The sequence below is a fragment of the Dermacentor albipictus genome, chromosome 3, assembly GCF_038994185.2.
Source record: "Dermacentor albipictus isolate Rhodes 1998 colony chromosome 3, USDA_Dalb.pri_finalv2, whole genome shotgun sequence".
Taxonomy (NCBI): Eukaryota; Metazoa; Arthropoda; class Arachnida; order Ixodida; family Ixodidae; genus Dermacentor; species Dermacentor albipictus.
Window position 1 is genome coordinate 26,327,215 of NC_091823.1, and position 18,982 is coordinate 26,346,196.

The 18,982-nt window shown below is 43.6% G+C and overlaps 1 long non-coding RNA gene across 1 annotated transcript in view; it reads right to left on the minus strand.

Moving 5' to 3' along the window:
- LOC139057307 (uncharacterized) overlaps nt 1–18,982 on the minus strand; it is a 376,778-nt gene that overhangs the window by 21,028 nt on the left and 336,768 nt on the right. The window contains exon 3 of the long non-coding RNA XR_011512683.1: nt 15,731–15,828. This is a non-coding gene — a long non-coding RNA (uncharacterized lncRNA). The remainder of the gene's footprint in view (nt 1–15,730; nt 15,829–18,982) is intronic.

Genomic DNA, 18,982 nt, shown 5'->3' on the forward strand with positions numbered 1-18,982 from the left:
TCCTATAAACAACACAATCGTCGGCAAACAACCGTATACATGAAGAAATACCAACAGAAATATCATTTATATAAAGTAGAAACAAAAGTGGCCCTAAGACTGAGCCCTGTGGGACTCCTGACGTCACATCAGCGTATGCCGAGCTTTTTCCGTTCAAAACAACACATTGTCGGCGCTGAGACAGATAATTTTCAATCCAGGCGAGTACCCTTGAGTGAATGTTTAACATTTTAAGTTTAATAAGAAGAAGTGGATGTGACACTGTATCGAATGCCTTGCGAAAGTCTAAAAAGACACAATCTGTTTGTCCTCCCTCGTCAACATCGAATGCCAATTCGTGATAAAATTCAATTAATTGTGTTGTGCAAGATAGACCTTTCCGAAACCCGTGTTGTTCTTTGATTAGTATATTATTATTTGTTATGTGACGCATTATCTCGGAATATATAATATGCTCAATGATTTTGCACGAGATGGATGTTAGTGAGATCGGCCTGTAATTCGCGACATCTCTTTTCGAACCCCCTTTATGAATAGGTACAACTTGAGCGGTTTTCCAGTCATTAGGTAAGAGTCCTGTGGATAGCGATTTCTCATGGATTAAATAAAGGTACATCGAGATAGGTGTAGCACACCGCTTTAGTATACGTGGAGATATACCATCCGGACCGTTTGCTTTGGTTTCATCTATCACTTTTAGGAGTGCCTCGATGCCTCTAACGCTTAATTCAACTTGTTCCATTAAAGGAAGTCTGCTTGCATGTGGTGTAGAGCTATGATTGGATTTAGGTAGGAAGACAGATTGAAAATATGTATTCAAACACGTTGCCTTTTCAATATCGTCTGTAATTATTTGTTGATTACAAACAATTTCATTTATTCCTACAAAATCTGATCCGCATCCTTTTAAAAACCTCCAAAATTGTTTAGGATTAGTTTTCATTCTGTCGTTGAGTGTCTTAAAGTACTCTTCCTTCGTATTTTTTATAGCAAACTTATACTCGTGTGTTACTTCAGATAACTTTTTTGTGTGATTCATACTTTTAGTTTTTTTGTATCTATTAAATGCTCTCTTTCTTTTTTTAATTATTCTGAGAATACGCGAATTCACCCAGGGTTTCTTACGTTTTTGGGTCTGGTGGAGTCTACGCTTGGAACATACTTGTCCGTAAGCTCAAGCAGTTTATCTTTAAATACCCGCCATAAACCATGAATGTCGTAATCCTCAGCAAGACATTCAAAAACCGGCAAGTAATCGAGGAGCATCCTGGGAGATACTAGGATAATCACCTTTTTCGAAGAAAAAAACTCTCCTTGAAGTGCGTGACGTTGATCGGTTAATATCTGTTTTAATGTGTGCAATGACGGCGTCATGGTCACTTATTCCTGGTATTATATAAACCGAGCTAATAAGGATAGGTGAACTGCAGAACAAAAGGTCCAGAATGTTACTATTCCGAGTTGGAGCACCGACATACTGTAATAGTCCGAAGGTGTTTACAAGATTTTTCATTTCTAAGTTAACACGGCTGTCACCTTCAAGCCTTCCAAGTCAGGTAAGTTAAAGTCACCCGCAAGCAAAATAGGCTGCCGGGATGCCTCCGAAACGATGTCAAACAAAGATTGCAACAGTTTTAAGTTTGAGTTCGGTGGTCTGTAGAATGATCCAACAGCGTATGAGGAGTTATCAGGTAGGGTGACTGAGCACCAAATTGATTCAACATCGTGGGTATCAAGATCTAGCATAAATGATTTAAGAGAAGAGTGAATTAACAAAAACACCCCTTTTGTCCACATGTATTTCTCTACAGCTGAAAATAACGCGTGGAAAACGGCTCATGCATGCTTTGACTGCTGCTCCACGCGCTCTTGTTCTTCGTGCATACCGGGTACTTCGCGATGAGTGGAATCACCATGGCTTAAGTACGTAATTAGCGTAATGCCCACGAAAGCGATACATGCGCTCGATATTAACAATTCAGTAAGCCGAGCATGTTGCTGTTAGTCCGCTTCCCCTAAACACGCAGACTTAAAGCAGGTACTTTCTCATTTTAAGCAGACATTCGACAACATAAATGAGAGTCTTTCAGGCTCGTCCTTAAACAACACGCAACGCAAAAGGCTGCTCCACTTGAAGCAACGCTCTCGCATTCTTGCTGATCAGTCCGGTGGTATTAGTGACTTGAGCAACGTCTATGCAGTTTATCGTTGTCCTACGGTCACGCGAATTACACATCACTTGATGGTTCCGTAGAAAGGAACAACGTTTAACGCAACAAGCCGGTAGTTGTCTTTAGTTAGGCACGTGAGACGTAAATGTGAAACTCGAACGGTCTGCTTGACACGTACAATCACGCGAAGTGAGTTACTTAGCCCAGAAAAAAAAATAAAGAACGACCTTTCACTTTCAATCAATCAATCAATCAATCAATCAATCAATCAATCAATCAATCAATCAATCAATCAATCAATCAATCAATCAATCAATCTGTGCGAAATGTCACACAAGCACTGCAGTGTCTGCGGCCGCAGCGACTTTGTCTCGGTGCATTCCAATGCGGAGCAATGAGCATGTTTCAAATGCACAATCGTGTCATTTTGAAAGTCGGGTTATTCGTAGTACGCACGACGTTGCCGTATAAAGAAAGTGTTCATTTTCTGCATTTAACATCAGACAGTTGCTAACAGCGCGAACGAGTAGCATATGCCATGCACGTTTAAGCTTGCTTCATGAAGTTGGTGTGTTCACGTACGTGTGCTTGTCTTGGTCCGCTGGCCCGCAATACCTGTGAATTTTTCCGTGTGCTCTCGACCATGTTTTAGTACTTTCACTTGTTTACGTAACTGCGTCTGTCCAAAGGTGTTTGTAATAACTGGGTCCGTGTCCTTGTACTGTAAGATGGTAATTCCCTCCTTAACCACACGCGAAAAACATTAAATAGATTGAAGATGTTGACTGTCTTGAGGGTTCAGTTTCTTATTAACTTTAATTTCTTTTTATTTTCTCCATAACAGGCTGACATATAAAGGAACACCCCCCTCTTCTTTAAATATCAATAAAGAAACATATTCGCTGTAACAGGACACCGAGTATGCACTGCACGTAATTATACACCCATGCGCACTTCCTAAACACTTTATCTTATCGCAGACGAGTTCGCGAGCGTGAGAAGCTGAGAGGCCTCGGCACTTCTATGCCCTGGCACTCTCTTTCTTAGTCCCTGGTAAACCACATCGCACCTCTAGCCATCCGCTCTTTCGACAGCGATGAGGGAGAAAGAGAAAGAATGTTTTATTCGAATAAGCTCGACTAAATAAGGTAACCATCTCTAAAGAAAAATAAGCAGGAAATGAAAGCAAGAAACCTATCAACTGCTTCGAGATTGCCACAAAAGGAATCAATGAATAAATAGACCTAACCCTATCCGACTTTGGCCTGGTATCGCAGTTCTCCTCTACCACGTTCTTGTGTATGGTTTTCATACCAGCGTTTTCCCCGAGTGAACAGTTCTTTGCTTTCTAATGTAATTGCCGATACAGCCGTCAAAGAGCCAAGGAAAGGAACCAAAAGAACCAGTGGATCCTATACGCCCTCTTCTTGCCTTTCTTTTTTTTTATTCGCTTCTTTCTTTCTCTGCTTTCTTCATTCCGAAATTTACTGCACTTGCGGACTGACCTTGACGCACTCTGTAGAAAAAATTATATTCTAAGAAAACTCAAGAGTTTAACTAGCTGTCTAGCGAGCCCTGAGGGTGTTCCGTTATTAGACTTGGGAGCTTCACTATAGCAGTACTCTTTACGTAGTATTTTCATTGTCTCTATCCAGACAAAAGGAAAATACGGCGTCTTATTTTCTTTTTTTATTTTACGCTCAGAAAGTGGAGCATGCCTGTTCTGCGGTACTGGCGAAATCGACCCCGTGCGTAGCGTTGTATATAGGGCATCAAGATGCACGCGAAGTCCACTTTACCTGGTTGAGCCTGACACGGTAATGTGGGCAGGCGGTCCATTCGAACAAGTGCTTTCAGCTAAAGTGGGGTGAATCAACCAATGTGCCGGGAATACAAAATGAAGAAAAAAATAAGAACGTTCTGATCTTCTGGTGCACTTACGGCGATTGGTAGTCATCCAAGGCTGAAGTTTCAAATTTCGCGACGATGATCTGCCTTTCTAATGGACATTGCCCTTCCTAGAGTACAAATGCGCATGGTCTTGTTTAACTACAGTAGTGAACAAAGAGATGTGGTATTTTGAATTTTGGCTGCTGTGGAGCTAAACTGATTAGAATATTGGTGCTGCGTTATGAGAAGACCGCTGGCCTAGGACCTGTTCTAACGCGCAACCACGTTTCGTTATTCCCAGCCCATAGCACGCCCACCGTGTACATGACTTCCGTATGCCAAGGACATTATTTATTTATTTATTTATTTATTTATTTATTTATTTATTTATTTATTTATTTATTTAGCAATACCCCTAAAGGCCCACAGACGTGGAGAGATTAGGCTTGGCGGGCTATTACAAGTTGTGTGCACAAGTGGTCAAAAACTGATATAAAAAAAAAACACGAATGCATCCAACCGCACGCAAACTCGGGAAGGTGTATCAGTGAGCATCATGTTATGAACAAAGCAGAAAGATGACCTTTACGACATCGTCAATAAACAGAATGTTATCTATGTCTGTCACTGTGGTACTACACCACTGAGATGAAAAGTTCGGCACGTGTTACACTCTCGTAGCAGAAGAAGGCGAAATTAGGCCTCCTGCACATCTCGTAATGCATGAAGTATATACAACCGACTTCCTTGTAAGATGCATTGGTAATGCATTAGGGTATGCGATCGGGACTAGACTTCTTGGAAGACATAGCGAGCCGCAATGGGAAGCACACGTGAGGTACTCAGGCGGCCTCCTCCTCACCAAGGCGCACCGGCGCGCGCTTCGTACGCAGTGGCGTACTCGCGCGGTCGTTCTCGCGAGCCTCGAGAACGTGCGCGATCTTCCATCGGTCGCCTTGGTGACCGCCTCTCCGACTGTGACGTCAATGCGCAGGACAGGCGCGCCCGCTTTTCTGCGCAACGGCGCCTGGCGCGACAGGAATTACTGAACTTCAGTTTCGGCGGACACCTCAGAAAGAAAGGCTGAAGAAAGAGAGAAATTTATTTACAGAAAGGCAGAGAGGTCGGCCTGAGCTATAACTTGCTCTGGCCTGCTACTCTAAGAAAGAAAGAAGAAAGAAAGATTTATTTTCTTCTGTATCTTTAACAGAAACGGCGACTAGAACAAAAGGCATCGAGGCCTGACAGAGGCTCCTGCTCCGTTAAAAATTTGGCAACAGCGAATAGCTTACATGAAGCACAAAAGTAAATTCAACGTCGTTGTTTTAAGACATTATAACAGAAATAGATAGCATTGTCGACTAACGTGTTACGAGGAAAAATAAACACTAAAATTTATATTAATAGCTGTTTTGTGACAAGTGAGATGCAGTTACTATAGCACATACACTCAATATAAATATATAAAAAAAATACAAATTGAGAATATAATATCCAGGACGAAATGAATACTAAGTAACATTGTGCAGATTTCAGGCCCTTAAAATCCTTGAGAAGATATATAAAATACCATAAGTATCAAGGAAGAAAAATTGATAATGTAGTAATTACAGTGCTTTTTGAATATACAATGGCAAGTAAAATCAGACCGTTGTATTCGGTTTCATTTTCAATTAACAAGAACTTGAAAGATTTCATAGTAAGCGTATTGCATTCCGTAGTTCCTAGACGATTCGACAGTGCAGAGATTTGATAAGTTACCTGTCTGCCATAATTGGTTCTCGTCTGCGTGACTCGAACAGCTTTCCTGCGTATATAGTGGATACTGATTTCGCGATTGTGACTTGTATACGTGAGAAAGTTCATTAGCTATTATATATTGTAATAACTTATAATAATCAATTTAGGAGGCATTCAGTAATGTACATGTGTTAAACAAAGGCTCTGTGCTCAAGTGCTGCGGCCTTCCTCGATAATTTTCGAAAACTCTCAGCACTCTCTTTTGTAATTCTGCGTATGCGCAGCGCGCGATACTAACATACAATACGAAAGGCTAGAGTAAAATAATGAATAATATAACAGATTTTTTAACGAAACTGGTATAATGTCACTTATTTTAAAGAAACGACCTGTAAGGTTAATAACATGGGTATTCCATGATAGGTCTTCTCTGAACCACACACGAAGAAACTTGTGAGCTTCTACCTGTTCCAGTGCAGCCTCACGGAATTGAACCATGATTTTATAATGACGTGGTTTGTCAAATGGCGCAAATATTATGTAGTTGGTTTTGTTAACAGTTACATATAGCTTATTCATGTGTAACCGATTCGATAGCCGATCTAAATATTCATTAATTTAACTTTGCAACTCTGTCATCGATCTGCCCGCAAAAAACATATTGGTATCTTCGGCGTACATTATTAATCTTTGGGAAAATGAAATTATAGCAAGATGATTAATATAAAGGTTAAACACTATTGGACCTAATATGTACCCTCGCGAGACATCTTGTTCAATTTTTAGTTTCGGTGACTTTATCTTACTAACTGAAACATGTCGGTATCTATATGTAAGGTCGCTTTGTAATAATTTAATACAATACCACGTATTCCGTAATCATGTAGCTTATCTTAAAGCAGGTCATGATTTACGGAATCAAAAGCTTTCCTTAAATCTATTAATATCCCAATAATGTATACCCTTTGTTCAAAGTTTTCTATGATCACATGTTTAGCATTCAGTAGTGCTTGCTCACAAGATCTTCCTTTCCGAAAAACGTAATGCGCATCCCACATGAAATTGTATTTTGCCATGAAGCCTTGAATGCGGATATTTATGAATGTTTCAAAACCTTCATGCATTGTTATAGGTGAGTAAACAAGTCAATCCAGAAGTGTCTTTCTTTCAGTCTTCGCTGTGTTTGATAGATTAACAGGTTGTATATATTCTTCATTACGTATAAATTGTGCATTCAGTACAGTAGAAGCTTCTTCATCACTAAGAGTATCCTGAGCTGTCGCGACATTTATAATGTTAACTTTTTTTTTCCTATTCGTTATATCACTTACAGCCTGCCAGACTTTCTTATAGTGTTATCTGGAATCTGAGTAAATAAATTTTCATAATACTGTAGTTTTGGACGTTTGAAATCGGCGCTAAGTTTATTTCGATAGTCTTTAAACTCAGGAAGTTTAGTCAGATCTCTGCTTTCAACGAAGGTGCGGTATAATTCGTTTTTCGTCTTGAAAAACCATAGAAGTAACCCATGGTTTTCTATTATTGTTTTTACGATGCCTACTGTACTTTAGAGGAAACGCCAGGTTGTAGCAATGTTTAAAGCTTTCACAAAAATAATTGTATGCTTTATTTGGTTTTGTAATTGTCATAAAAATTCCCACTTTACTTTTTCAGTAAGCGAACGGAACATTTCTAGTGACTGTGAATTGACGCTCCGATAAGACGAAGCAGGTATTTCGCCATCCTGAGTTTTTACCACCGGAAGGAAACAGAAGACTGCCAGATGACTGATATCTAGCGTCAGCAGAACAGCGTCCAGTGTCCTGGCAGAACATATTTGTGATACAAACGTCAAGTAACGTTGCACTATCTGCCGTGATCCGTGTCGATAAGTGATAAGATTTTCACATGCATATGATTTTATTGTATTCTTGAATTCTCTTGTGCTTACGTAGTTTCCAAGCATATTAATATTCACATCACCAACAATTAAAGATGTAGCACCACTGTTACTTAAATAATTTCAAGCATCTGCAAAACTAAGAAACTGTCTCTTGCTGCCGCAGGAAGGTATGTAGATAACAAAGAAATACCCTCATTTTGTACGAATAACAATACATTCTGCATTTTCATTCAAGGGGGTATATTCACGTAATACTTCATACTGGATACACACCTTTCGACATACGTGGCAAGACCTCCGCCGCCACAACGGTTTCTAAATAGTCCTTCATACGTATACCCATCAAGTTGTGGTAGACTATCCCGTTCTGTAAACCACGCATTCGGTTTTCTCAATCGCCTCTTTCACTTTTTGCTGCTTATTTCTCATACTTCATATATTCAAGTAAAACGCGGATATTCATTCTTTATAAGCTATATCGCCATAACATGCATTCAAAGAGTCACAATCAGGATAAAAGCAGGCATTAGGGTTAAGTGCTACCATGTCTGCAGCTACACTACTAACAGATGAACTGTAAGTACGGGTGCCAGGTAGAATCATCCTTGTTAATTATTGTGCTTAAATAGGGCAATAAAATTCAGAAGACGCTTGATAGATTACTTAAAGTCCTCCAAATCGCGCTCACTTCGGACAACCACTGCACATTCGCTATTTTTCCTTCGCAAAAACACGTTACCATTCGTATGCCAGACAAACACATATCCAGCGCTCCAAGCTCAATCCTTAGTTGTAAGCAGAAGTTCCCGGGAAAGACGAGTCATATTGTCACAGATGTAGACATTTCCACATTCTTTCTTTAACTGTTTTTTGTTTGCAAGCCAGGAATCACGCTGTTCCTGTCTTCTACAGCGAGTTATGATCCCGCGCGTCTTTCCCGGCTTCGCTGCAAGTCTGCACACAGCGTTGACTTCATCCAGCCTTGTGTGTGGTTGGCGAATTGTATTTGCAATACGGTTCACGTTATCCAATCAAGTTTTCATTTTCTGTTCCCTGAATGCGAAGTATTTCAATGTTTTGGCGACGGCTACGCCGTTCTAAGTTTTGAACATCTAGCCTGAGCTGGTCCATTTCTTTCAGGCTAGTGTTCCCAAGGATTCCAACATGCTTTTTTTTCCAATTCAATAGTTGATTTTTCTTGGGCAAATAGTCGCGTTTGAAGATGGTCAAATTTATCCGAGAGCAGCTGAACGGATTCTACGATGGACTGACTTTTCCGGCTATGCTAAAAAAGAAATCAAGCTTGGTTTCCGATTGCATACATGTGCATACAAAACTCTTTATCGTACCTGGAACTTCCTACAGCAATTCAAGTTTTGTTATTTCCCCCTTTACAAATGTCACATACGTGTGGCAGTGCGAAAGCATGTATACACACACACAGGGAACAGACAGGGAGAGGTGTTCGCTTGAGGTGTTGTTGTGCGCCATATTTTATAGCATCTGGTAGGGTTGAGCGTTGTCATTTCCTCATACAGCACATCGCATTGTCGCAGAAGTATTAAACGAACTGAATTATGGGGCTGTACGTGCAAAGACCACACTCGGATTATGAGGCACGCCGTAGTGGCGAACTCCGGAAAAATTTTGACACCGCGATGTTCTTTAACGTGTCCCAAATCTAGGTGCACGTGCGTTTCCTATTTCGCCCCCGTCGAAATGCGGCTGCCGAAATTCGGGCCGAATCCACGACCTCTAGCAAAGCCATAGCGGCAAAACTAACGCGGTGGGCGCAGAAGTGTTGATTCGACGGTCGACCGCTTCCGTAGTGTCTCCTGGTCCCTGCGGTGCGCTTTAAGTAATGCGGCTCTGCTTCTGCTCGTCCTGCGTAATTTGTCCGCTTGACATATTTGCATGGCGCTTATTTTTCAGAAATAGCAGCAACGTACCTTGAACTTAAGCTTATCCTGTTTCCCCGAAACCGCTATCGTATAGTAGTGGGATTTCCTAGCCTTGTCACGTCACCTCACCCCTCTCTTATATGCGGACTGCATCTTCTTCTTCTCCTTCTCTACAGTTCTGTGTCCCCTCTGGCCTCACACGTTAGTTGAAAGAGAAGCGCTGCTTTTTTCTGCAATGCTTCTGATGGGAGTCAGGGATAATTACAGCTGTCAAACGGCTAATGTGGTGACGGGCAAGGATCTCCAGAGGGCATTGTGCACATTCAACGCAATGGGGTGAAAACGAGTTTCTACCGTCACCTTTCCTCTCTTACTCGCGCCTGTCATCTATATACACGCTCTGAACCACACTCCGACGCGGTGTGCGCGACAGCAGCCCACAGCAGCAGCCCACAGTGCAGCCCACAGCAGCAGCAACGGGAAAGGCGAAGGAAGAGGCAAAGAAAGCTTCGCTGTAAACTGAGACGATTGAAAGATTTCACAGTACTCACAGTAAGCTCGCAGGACAGACGAGAATTTGTGTGGTGTTTAAGTGATGTTTCAGATTTAAAAGAAAAAAAATGGCCTGATACACGTTGCTTAATTTAGCCGCTAAGATCAGACATACGGAATTTCCCAGACAGGACTTTTGTCACCGCAGTTAACCAACACCTGTATTCAAACACAAATGCTTCAGGCTAGAGTTTTGTCTATGAGCAGGCCACAGCCTATCATGACGTTGAACCCTTTAAATGTGTAGGCGGCCGATATATGATAAAGAGCTCTTACGAACGCAAATCTTCGTAAATTTACATCGCAGAATCTAATTTGCCAGTGTCACGGGCAGAATTCAAACAAACGGTACCTGGAATGCGCTGGGGGCATAATGACTTCTACATCTATGCACATATGCAATAATTATCCGTATAATTGAGAAAAAATGCTTTTAGGTTCATTTTAATGCTTTTACTATAGGCATGCCTTCCAGCTAGATTATAAAACAGGTATTGTTTTGCACAAGGTTAAGCAAGTGTTACATTTTTCTAAAACGTTAAAGCGAAAACATGATTGCACACTTGGCACACTTTTTGTCACAATTAAGGCACGTTTATGAAGAATTTTGGCTACTGCCCATCGGAACGCACGATAGGACTCACTGAAATCGCCGCATCTACTGGTAGGGCCATTGCCGTCAGTGCGTTCGCAGAGGAAGAGGCAGTATGGGAACGCTGGCATGATAAGCGGCGTCGGAGCTAGTGGTGGAAGAAGACAACGATGAACGCGAGAGCAGTGGTACGAGCGCGTCTCTGTGATCACGTGATATGCGCAAACAGGCACGCACTTAGGCACATCCTTAGTGAGCTAGAACTGTGGAGAAGCCATGGCTTTAGGGAAGCGCGCTTGTCGCGCACCCTGTAGTGCTGGGCTCTATTCTCACCCAGACCGAGAACACAAGATTTTATTTTCACAGCCGCTAATTTACTTTGTTTGCAGGAACCTTCCCGAGAAATCTGACGCCACTGCGAGCATTTGTTCACGTGATTTTACTCTTTGCAGCGTCTACCATTTTTCATCATGGCGCAGTTTGGCCAAGGTCACAGCCAAGAGCACTGCCACCATAAACACCAACATGGGACAACATAGACACCTGTGCATATGTTAAGGTTTTCGCCTGAATACGTGCACAGCGCTGCTGCGATGTAGAAAAACAGTTATGACTGCCGATGACCGATGAGGCGTTGTGCGTCCAGTAGTGGGCAGAACGCGCCGAGATTGAGCGCGACAGATGTTTGACATGCACCACGCCTACGCATGACATATGCCGAGAAATGTAGGACAAAGCCTGACAAACACATAAGCGAAGCTACGGTTGAATCATTCATTGACGATCGCGAAGACGTAGGTACGTTTAGCTTCAGACGTTGAATAATTGAGCGAAAACGTCCACACAATGATGCCCGTATGCTTCACACTGGTCGTTTCTTCATTGACGCAAGTAGGTGGATTTGCTTTGGTGGGTGCTATGTGCGTTCGTAGCGAGGCTCTCAGTGCGACACATTAGCCTGGCTCAACTAGCTTTTCCTTTAGAGCAAAGCTCACTTTGTGTATACCTTCCTGGGCTGTGTATGGCTGCTGTGGGCGTCTGGGTCGGTCCGTATTTCGGCGGATATCTTTGCGATAAATAGTCGTCGTTTCTCACAATGGGCGAAGAAGCGATTGTAATAGCAAATGATCAGACAGCTGCACGAAGTAAGGATGGTAGTTTTATCGGCCGCGTAAACTTGTAAGCATTCACTTACTGAATTAACAAGCATGGTGGTGATGCGCGCACTGGCAAATATGAACACATCTCACTCGATGACCGCGGAAACTCGCTGTGAAAATGCTGGCGCGAGGAAGAGCAACAGCAGACGCGACCTAATTGACATTCGTGCTGCCCGTCGTTTCAACGCGAACTAAACGGCTAGAACACAGCGCACACGAAGCCATCAGCCTTCGACGCACCTAGCCTCTGTTACCACCGCAGATCGCTTTCAAACTAGGGCCCATGCGGCCGCGTGTGTTCCACAAACTCTACATTTAGATTCTTCTCAAGTTCTACAACGGCGGCGGCTGTGTATGGTGCGGCTGAGCGCCGTCGCACCGGCCCTATTCTGAAAGCGATCTGCAATGGAAACAGAGTCTAAGGAGGCCGTAGGTCGATAGCTTCGCATGCACTGTGTTCTCACCGTTAGTTCGCGGTGAAGCGAGAGGTAGCACGAAACTCAGTTCGCTCGATCACTGCGGCTGCAGCTCTTCCTCACGCTAGCGTTTTGACAGGAAGTGTCCGCGATCATCGAATGAGATGTGTTCATGTTTGCCTGCGTGCGCGTGACACCATGCTTGTTAATTTGCTTAATTTGCAAGCTCGTAGGACTGACAAAGCTGATATCCTTGCTTCGTATAGCTTTCTAGCAATCGCTGCTTCGCCTTTCGGGCGAAACTATGACTTTTTCTTTAAAATTTTGCCATTAAGTCCGGCTGGTTAAGTAACTGTCACGGTGCGTGCCACAGTTGCCGGCTAAGAGACGATTGGGATCTGGTGCTGACCGCAACTTGAATTTTTATATTCAGCCACATCGGCAAAAACGCACGAAGTGTGGATGCATGCAATCCTCCAACAGACCACCATCGGGTGTTCGGTCCATGACTGCCGAAAGCTGGAAAGGGATCCAGCTACTCAAAACTGCACGCCATTACCTACTACACAATCTGTAGAAATTATAGGCAATATTCAGGCTGATTATGATTTTCTTAAATTTAGGCCCTGGGAGGCATGCGAAGACCACTTGTGCAGATAATTTATGAGGCCAGGTGGACACAAAGTGGGATGATAATTATCGGTGTCAGCAGCTTAATTAACGAAACTCGAACAATTAACTTTTTGTTGACTGCAGTAAGCGGGTGTGTTTGTACTGACAAGTTAGAGGCAGTCGTGTTCCTACAGTATCAGTTGGAAGACTTCTTCCAGCGTGATTGCGCTCCGCGATATCAGACTCCAAATTTTAATTTGTGTTAAACATTGTGTTATAGTACCTACTAGTCCACATTCAGATCCCGATAAAGTCATGTAGGCAAATGTACGTGAAGGTCTTCTCATTTGTGCTCGAACTTGGATGGCCTTGGCGCAGTCTTAAACTTTCTATCTCAAAAAAGTTTACTGTAGCCTCTAATGAAAAAATAAAAATAAAAGAATGCGCAAAGAGTGTGTAAGTTGAGCTATTGTGCTCCACTGGGCTTATTAGCCAGGTGACAGGTTATCACTGCTTTTGTCTATTTATCTATAATAGTTAACGTTCCAATACCGAAGGGGAAGAAAGCTACCACAAAACAGGACAAAATACAATGAAGGAGTACCGGAAATATGAAGCCATAAAAAAATTGCGGTGTAGGCCATTGCGCAGCAATTTTCTTTTTTTCCTTATAATCTGTATTTCCGTACCATGTGGTGCTATTACTTTTTTCTTTCTCTCCCGTGATGCAGAAAAAGTATGGTAACCTCTACGATCGTCTAACCATGTCTAGTTATCTAAGAAAATAATATTCCCCGTATGTCAGTTGCTGTCAGGTAAACTTATTGAAAAGCGGTGCGTATCCAAGACAAGAAGCGCGTTCTCCACTTCGAAGTTCTCGAATTTCTATGCGTGGACTAAAAAAAAAAACATGAAAAGTAGGGCCTTTCAATCTATTAGTTGCTATCCCCTTTTCACGGAGAAAAGCCTCAATTTACATAGTAACGATGGTATCGCCTTGAGATGCAAATTTGAAATAGAGGCTTCTCGTTTCACTTAGATATGCTGATTAGACGCCTCCGGCGAAGTCTCTTCAGTCTGTAATGAAGCGAAATGCATGAATGAGAACATAAATTGGATGCAGATATTTTTTTTTCGTGCTTTTGCTGGTGTAGCCATCCTTTACAGTGAGGCAATAATGTTTATTCACGGAAAACTTTCTTCCTCAAAGCAGGTTATCCTGACTGACTAAAACACAGAGCCGCGGTAACTCGAAACTTTCCCGTTCTAAATATGCTCGTAGAGTTCACTGCTTCGCCTCACGCATGGCGCGAACTTGTTGCGCTGTTTAGAATCATGTTCAAGCTGTTCTTTTAAAACGGATAAAAAAATCTACTACAAAAAAAGGCGTTACCATGGTAGCTCCAGGAGAGCAGCGAAATATTCCAAATTACAATTCCAGCCTATAGGCTACTGAATGCACCTTGGCACTTTTTATCGATGTACTTTTACATCCAACTTGATGCGCTTATTTGTACCTTATTACGTAAGGATTTTTTTTCGTCGAATCATACTAATGTCTTTTGATCCGTGCTGCTCTGTTGCCGATTTGGGCGATAGCGGGGGCGTGATTTCGTGAGAGCCAACGACTATAGGCAAAAGTATTGAAAAATGAAAAAACTGTCGCCTAATACGGGCATTGGTGTTCTCTTTGCGGCTAATACCTCGAGTTAAAAATGTGAGACTTTGGCATTCAGCCACAGTCTAAATGCGGCCGTGTGGATCGGGAATCAAGGCCGCTACGTCGATGCCTGCAGTACAACGCCATACGGTATAGCTCTGGGCGCAGAGCCATCGAAGCATGTGATCGCCGAAGAGAGACTAAATGCGCCACAAGTTTACTTCTGGAATTAGGCCCCCAATAGCATCGCAAGTTTATAAATAAAAGGTAGACAGAAAGGTAGACAGGAAGCCAACAAACGAGAGCAGATTATCGGATTTGACTGGGCAGGCCGCGAGAACCGGTCCCATCTGGCAATCGGCCGCTAATCTCATTTTCATGGCCCGTGTTCGCGAGTAATCCCCTCGAGACCAAAGTTAAAAGCTCGTTCATGGTCGCCCAACTCCGGGAGCGATCCACCGAACTTTGAAAGTGGATAACGAAAAAGAAATAAATACACGCCCGCATCGTTCGAAATAAGAAAACATTCATTCTCACGGACGGGTGAGTCCCGGAAGCTCCTTGAATACTTGATGTTAATGTGAACACTAAAGAAATACACACCGAAAGATTGGTCAGCAACCGCTTCTTACAGCTTTCAACACTTCCCCTGTGTGCCACTGAAAAGAGGAGTTTAATATTCGCTTAAAATGCTTTGCACTAAAATGGTTGTCGCACTCGTACATCTGACGGTGCATTACGCAATAAGAACAAAGGGAGTAATCGCAACGCCTTTCACATGAATAATAGGTTGTGCTATATTTGGCTTGATTTTATTTCACACTGACTCTGCTCCAATCAAAGCGACCGAGCCCTTCTCCAGCGAGGCTCTCCACTGTGCAGCACAATAAATGCAGGTAAAGGAGTCATGTGTCAGACAGGGCTCCAGAAGATCGAAATAGTTGTCATCCTTTCCATTCGTTGTTGTACTGTATACGTAGGTGGCGAATCACGGTGCGTTTTGCGTACAAGTCACATAATACATGCCATACATAATAGCAGACTATATCACCTTTCATAGACTGCTATTATTAATAGCAGACTATATCGCATTTCATTTGACACAGAAAGAAAAGCGATGGTCGACAACTTACAAAAGGGTGGTCTCACGCACAGGACCTTTGAAGACGTTGTTTTCCCCGAAGGGCCCGCGGCATTCGGGAAGAGAGTGCAACGACTGCTGATAGCCTTCCTGCGAGACATGGGGCTCATCGACACCTGGTGGCACACTCCTGATCTCAACTCCAAGGAGGATCAGGCGGAACGATTGCCGGCTATGTATGCCAGGCTAACCCCGCCTGCTGCAACATCACCACCCCCACCTTTATCACCTTTCATAAGCGGCACTGAGTAAAAAAAAATTAGTGGTCGGTAAATGCTACAAAAATTCGTTAGAATTACGTTACACCTCTTTGAGGTCCCAGATCCATGATTTCAACCGCGTTCACCACTTGGCAAGTCAGAGAGATAATACAGAGGAAGGCAGGGAGGTTAACCACAGCTAGTTCCGGTTGGCTACCCTGTACGGGGGGAAGAGTTAAGGGGAATAAAAAGAGAAAAAGAGTGTTGAAGGCCTTACTCGCGTTATTAAAGTTCCTGTGGTCTACGGGGATTAACAATAGATTTTAAGAACGCCGCCCCCTACCGCTCTATATAGTATATGCGCTTTGTTAGTGCTCGTCTCAATTTCTCTCTTTCACTTGGAAAAGTGCAACTGCCATGACACGGACCAGACTACCGTGAATTGCAATATATATAACGTCCCTCAGGAAACATTAAAGTATGAATGAACGACAAGTGAGCAGCATTGGTGAAACACAGAACAAAAAAAAAATACAGTGCAAGCGTTGTTTTTCTTGGTCGTCGTCCTTTGCGGGTGCACTTACTTTCTTACCATGAGTTACCAACCAGTTCAAACCTGCACTCGCGCTGCAACACTCTATATAAGAGCTGCATTAAGCGTATAAGTCACGGTTGGAGTCATTCTGGCAGAACATGGATGAATGAAAGGAAAATGTGACCGTTCAATCATTAACAAGTGACTTGCCTGGGAACTATCGAGCGGTAGAAGTGGAACGCCTGTCACGGCGTCTTTCCACCGAGACAAAAGTGCGGTGCGGTAAAAGAATGCAAGGGAGACTCCCTGGAATGGGAATAAAAGACGGAGAAGCGCCACTTTCAATTCCCCACATGGTAAGCCGCAAAGGTTCGGGACAATGCGGGCCCTTAAAGAAGAAGTACTAGAGAAGCACGGGCTCGTTCATTTGCGCCGCAGCGAGACCCTTCGCTTCGGCGACAGCTCATTTCTTATCGGCAAAACTCGTTAAGTGCGCGGTGCGCTCCTGTCCAGCCTCATTGACGTCTCCCAGCAGTTAATTGAATTGGCTCTCGCATTGTCGTGCTGTGTCCCTTTGGCGCTTTCTATGCAGTGATTACTTTTACATATATAAACTTGCTTACAATTTTTGCCATTCGTTCAACTTATGCATTCGGTCTTTTTTGAACGTTTTTTTTTCTTTCCTTACGCTAGAACGCGTATTTCAATTATGTGCATTGACAAGGACCTTAGCAGGATGTACATGTCTTCCTTCGCTCCTATAATACTTATTTGACAACGACGACCTAAGCTTCGTGCGCGAAGAATGTTCGTTGCGCGAATTTATGCACATGGTTTCGGGACAGCAGTTATCAACTCTCTCGGGCTTTTGCCAGTGTTTTCCATTGTCGAACAATAGCCTGAACTGCGGAGCGACCACGCGCTGGAAGTTTACGCAACCGCAGGATATTTTTTTTTCTTTTTTTTTTGTGCTGTGAGGCTGGCGCGGGATTAAGATGGAAGGTAAACACAAGCGCGATGCCAGAAGACGGGAGAGATCTGGAATTTCCGTTCACGAGGTCACTGTAGCCGTGCCAATCCCGTCCCTGCTCACGTGCCCGTAATTATTGCTGTTGAAGCAACTACAGCACATAAACTCACATCAAAGAGAGAGAGAGCAAGAACAGGAAAGGCAGGGGAAAGGGAAACAGACGAAGGGCGAATAAAATGGACAGGCTCAACCACTGCTGCAACTAGTCACTTCAATGTGGATTACGAACTAGGTTTTTGCGACTCATTGTTCCTATGCTCCCTTTGAGGCGATTGTTCCCGCGTAGAGAGAGAGAGAGAGACAAAGAGGAGGAAAGACAGGGAGGTTAGCCAGTGTAAGTACCGGCTGGCTACCCTGTGCTGGGGAAAGGGGTAAAGGGAATAAAAGGAGAAAGAAGAAGAAGAGGAGAAAAAAAAACAAGGAAATTCACGCAGTAGCGCGATACTACGCGATACAACACTCAAAGGCGATCGCACGATTCGCATGTCCTTAAATACTTCAGCAAAGCCCTTAAGGCCTTGAGTGCCGAAGCCCGTCTGGACCAGTGTCCTAGAGCCTTCTCCTCTGTAAAGGGGCGATTGTCCAGTTTTTCGAGCGCGGTTACGAGCACTGTTCTTGGCACTTTGTAGCTGGGACAGTCACAAAGGAGGTGCTGAATCGTCTCCTCGCAGTCGCAGGTGCCGCAAGTAGGGCTGTCGGCCATTCCAATGCGGAATGAATAGGAGTTCGTGAATGCCACACCGAGCCACAGGCGGCACAGAAGTGTTGCTTCCGCTCGTGGTAACCCTGGTGGTAGGCGGAGTTGCAGACATGGATCCAATCTGTGGAGACGTTCGTTCGTGAACTCATTGGTGTTCCACAGATTCTGCGTAAGCTCGCGGGCGAGGGTGCGAAGACTTGTGGCTGCGTCTGTTCGTGACAGTGGTAGTGGTACAACGTGGGCACCATCGTGGGCCGATCGGGCGGCATCATCCGCATGATGATTGCCCGCAATTCCGCAATGGCCCGGTATCCACTGGTAGATGACGTTGTGCCCTTTGTTGATTGCTTGATGGTGGAGTAGTCGGATGTCTGCCACTAGTTGCATATTTGGTCCGTGGTTGAAAGGGGACATCAGACACTGGAGAGCTGCCTTCCGCGTAGAGGAAGTCTACGAGAGACTGCGGATAAGGAAGACTGTTACATATAATATCATCTTGATCTATTGGGCCCATAATCTGAACATCATGCTCAATATCCGAAGAGGTCTACTCCGCATTCGCACACGCTGTGGAAGCGCGTCACACACACTGGGCACATTCTGCGAGGTGTTTCCAGTAAAATAACGTTTCTTACTTAACTGTATTTCAAGTTTAGAAAGTCGCTCGACTACTTCTAGGAAGTTTCATGGGCGCTCAAGTCAATATTTAAATAGGCGCTTATACAAATATCAATATGCTGAGTGAGGAACTGAACAATAGTGAAGACTGGTTGCGTTTT